At 38.8% G+C, this 4,641-nt stretch overlaps 1 protein-coding gene across 1 annotated transcript in view; it reads right to left on the bottom strand.

Annotated features, from left to right (window-relative positions):
* The window catches only part of LOC122558318 (E3 ubiquitin-protein ligase RNF166), a 66,431-nt gene that overhangs the window by 53,531 nt on the left and 8,259 nt on the right, over positions 1-4,641 (bottom strand). The gene's annotated exons all lie outside the window — the stretch shown is intronic.

The following is a 4,641-nucleotide window of genomic DNA, read 5'->3' as shown; positions in this document are numbered from 1 at the left end:
GTTGCTCTTTAGGTCTCTTTTATATCTTTCCCCTCTATGCCCTCTAGTTCTGGACTCCCCGACCCCAGGGAAAAGACTTGTCTATTTATCCTATCCATGCCTTTCGGGGAGCTCTAATAGAAACTTACAAGATAATACATGGTTTGGAAAGGGTGGACGCTAGGAAATTGTTTCCGTTAGGCGAGGAGACTAGGACCCGTGGACACAGCCTTAGAATTAGAGGGGGTAAATTCAGAACAGAAATGCGGAGACATTTCTTCAGCCAGAGAGTGGTGGGCCTGTGGAATTCATTGCCGCAGAGTGCAGTGGAGGCTGGGACGCTAAATGTCTTCAAGGCAGAAATTGATAAATTCTTGATGTCACAAGGAATTAAGGACTATGGGGAGAATGCGGGTAAGTGATATTGAAATGCCCATCAGCCATGACTGAATGGCAGAGTGGACTCGATGGGCCGAATGGCCTTACTTCCGCTCCTATGTCTTATGGTCTTATGAACTCCATAATTGGGTTCTTATCCATGACTGGCTCCTGAACAAGTCAAGCGGTTGTGAAATACAATTGGGTATGTATTCAAAGCAAATTCCATTCAAATAGAAGTGGGCAGCTGACAGTTAGTTATAAAATCTAGCTCTTGCAGAATACCTTATACAACTGGAAACAGAGAGAAGTTATGTATTCTGATGAATTCATAAATTTGCTACAATAGAAAGTATTTAAAAATATCAAGCTGCACTAATTTCTACTGTAAGGTCAAACTGCTCCAATAGCTTAATGGCCTCACCAATTCATATAGGGTAGCTAAGTCATATAGTTACTTGATGCCAGTCAGGATAGAATGAGACATAAACAACAGTTCAGCTTCCCTGAATTAGGAACTAAAATATCGTTAAGGATTCATGACTGCTATCCAGCACCCTATGTCTGGAGTCTCAGAGCTATACCTGAGAAAAGAACTGATAGCTTCAGACAAAAAAATGGAGGGGACAGGATAACTAATTATTCACATGTAGATTTCATAAATATTTGATTTATTTCTATAAATCTAGGTTCTTTAAAAGTTTATTAATTCCTAAAGATTGACATTAGGCATGAATCTGATAAATGAACAGATAAGTAGCTTAATTGAAAATGTGCAGCCTCTTTTTAAAATGTAATTAAATGATGTCCTGAAAAAAGCCCAATTTGTTCCAGTTCTGATATCATGCTTGGGTTTGCTGCAGTAACCAATGATTTGAGTAATACTCATGAACTGTCAGCATGAATAGAATCACAGAGTCACACAGCATGGAAACAGACCCTTCAGCTCAATTCATCCATGTTGACCAGGTATCCTGAACTGAATAAGTACCATTTGCCTGTGTTTGACCCATATCTCTCTAAACATTTCCTATTCATGTACCCATCCTGTGTGAGAAAAAGTTGCCCTTTAAGTCCCTTCTAAATCTTTCCCCTTCCACCTTAAACCTATGCCCTCTAGTTTTGGACTCCCCAACCACAGGAAAAGACCTTAGCTATTAATCTTAGCTTTGTCCCTCATGATTTTTATAACCTCTACCAGGCCACTCCTCCTCGGCCTCTGAAGCTTCAGGGAAGAAAGTCCAAGCCTATCCAACCTCTCCTCATAACTCAATCCCTACAGTCCTGTCAATATCCTTGCAAATCTTTTCTGTACCATTTTAGTTTAACATCCTTCCTATAGCAATACACCAAATGCTAGCTGAATGCTCAAACATTAATTATTGATGAATTTATAATAGCATAGTATTAACTACCATCATAACATTTCTTGGCTTCGGCCTTCCCAGAGAAATTGTTTTCCAAGATGAAATGTTATTACATCCCATTAGCTGATAAACTGTAGTGAATATCTGAACTCAGAGTCCACTGTAGCAACATCAATTACAAACATTTACTTTAAAATAATATTAGCAATTTCAATTCCAAGTCCAAGCCCAAAGATGTGCAGGTTAGGTGTATTGGCCATGCTAAATTGCCCGTAGTGTCCAGGGATGTGCAGATTATGAGGATTAGCCAGGGTAAATGCAGATTACAGGGATACGGTGGGATTCTCTTCTGAGGTTTGGTGCTGACTCAGTGAGCTGAATGGCTTCTTCCTGCACTGTAGGGATTCTTTAAATTCCATTTGATTTCATTTTCACTCAATTGCAGATGCGCTCATGAGTGTCAAAAATCCAGCTATGTGGTCACGTTCTGTCATGATCTCCAGATTGACAAAACAAAATGCTTAATATCACTGTCAAATGCTTATTTTATATTATAATTTTTTTCTGCCTCAGCTTTTGAAAGACTACCCTTTCCTTTCTCTTCTCCCATCATGTACACATGCTTGTAGAAGCTCTTACAATCTGTTTTATACATTTTACTAATTTGCCCTTTCTTCCCCAACTTTACCACATTTTTGATTATCCTCTTCAGACTTCTACTATTGACGATCCTCAGACTTACACTTCTTAGCATTTTAAGCCTCTCTTTTTAATCCAATTTTGTCCTTAATCTTCTTTAGCTTGATAGGAGTGGTTCATTTTTCCATGAAGCTTGTAATCTCCTGACGAAAGTACAATGTTCATAATAATGTTGTTTTTCAAATGTCCACCATCGCAGATCTGAAATCACATTCTTAAAACTAATTTTCCAATCTATCTTAACTCAATAGCCTCTCATACCTATGTAATTGACTCTATTTAAATTAAATGTTCTAATTTCAGACTGACATACACTATTTTCAAACTCAATATGAAATTCTATCATTTCATGATCACATTTCCCAAAGGATCTCTTACTATGAGATTACTAATTAACCTTGCACAGGAAAGACCTAAAATAGCTTCTCCCCTGGTTGGTGCTATGGCACACTGTTCTAGGAAACTATTTCAGATACATTTTATGATCTCGTCCAAACTAGCTTTGCCGATTTATCTGCCCAGTCCATATACAGATTATTGCACTGCTTTAACTTTTTACAAGCTCTTATTTATGAATACATTATCCAATAATACGGATACTGATTGAATACCTATAAGCTATTTCCACTCGCATTTTCTGACGCTTGCTATTTCTTATTTCTGACCAAAGTGATTCTATTACCCAATGACCTGAGTAGCAAACTTTTCTCATTACTGTTCAGGTCATCCCCCATTATCAGGGCACTGTAACTACCCCACTTCCTTTCTATTTGTCTGCCTTTTCAACATGTCAAGCACACTGGAATATATATTTCTTAAACTAGGTCACTGGAAAACTTTATCTCTGAAACTGCTATTAGATCAACACAACAATGACTAAAACTACAGTTAATTTTTTTCTGTCCTGTCACAAATGCTTTGTGCAGCAAAGCACCTACATCCAAGTTGTTGCATGGCCTTGTGGCTTGGCTTTTCTCTCTAGATTCATATATTTTCTATTGCCTGAAATCACCCCCAACCAAGTTTTGTTTAAAGTTCCATATCTCTGACTCATAGCAAATACCCCATTAATCAAACTCTCAGTCTCTTTGAACCACATATGCAAGTTATTGATTTGTTTGACCCTATGCAATTTGCGCGCGGTTTAATTAGTAACCCAGAGATTATTACCTTTGAGATTCTGCTTATTAATTTGGATCCCTGTTCCTAAAATTTCCAAAGCAGAACTGGATTCCTTGTTCAACTTCTGTAATTGGTTCCTAAATAGATTACAACAACTAGATTTACACTCCAAGCTCTTTTCCAGCACAAAATAAAATTTTCTTTGGCACAGGTCAGAAATGCAGTCTTTGGAAGTCCAGGTTATGGCTGAAGAAAACAGTTTCAATTAGTCAGTCAGTGCTGTGTGCACTTTATTGCTTAGTGGCATCATGTATTACAGCTGCAAGAATCTCAAACCTCTTGTATAAGGGGAAAGGTTAAGTCTGCTCCTACACTGCATATGGTGACTCCTGACATGCCTGACTCATAGCCTCTCATCTTGATCATTAACCAGACCTGTACAGCTTCCCTGTTTTCCAAGGAGACTTGCTGCCTCGGAGATCAAACCTTGTTAATGCCAGCACATCCAAAATCTCACAATTCCTGCACCTTAGACTCAGCTTAACGTGCAGACACTTATTGCAGATATAGTTGTATAGAATTGCAACGGTTTCCAGAAAATCACACATACTGCTATTGCAATACCATGCTTGTTCTGTTATAATTTTACATTCTTGTTTCATTCAAATAATTAATTGAAGCTGTTTAGAGTCATAGTCATAGAGTCATAGATATGTACAGCATGGAAACAGACCCTTCGGTCCAACCCGTCCATGCCGACCAGATATCCCAACCCAATCTAGTCCCACCTGCCAGCACCCGGCCCATATCCCTCCAAACCCTTCCTATTCATATACCCATCCAAATACCTCTTAAATGTTGCAATTGTACCAGTCTCCACCACATCCTCTGGCAGCTCATTCCATACATGTACCCCTCTGTGTGAAATAGTTGCCCCTTAGATATCTTTTATATCTTTACCCTCTCACCCTAAACCTATGCCTTCGAGTTCTGGACTCCCCCACCCCAGGGAAAAGACTTTGTCTATTTATCCTATCCATGCCCCTCATAATTTTGTAAACCTCTATAAGGTCACCCCTCAGCCTCCGATGCTCCA

The sequence above is a fragment of the Chiloscyllium plagiosum genome, chromosome 17 (assembly GCF_004010195.1).
Source record: "Chiloscyllium plagiosum isolate BGI_BamShark_2017 chromosome 17, ASM401019v2, whole genome shotgun sequence".
Lineage (NCBI taxonomy): Eukaryota > Metazoa > Chordata > Chondrichthyes > Orectolobiformes > Hemiscylliidae > Chiloscyllium > Chiloscyllium plagiosum.
This window is presented reverse-complemented; position numbering and strand designations above follow the sequence as displayed.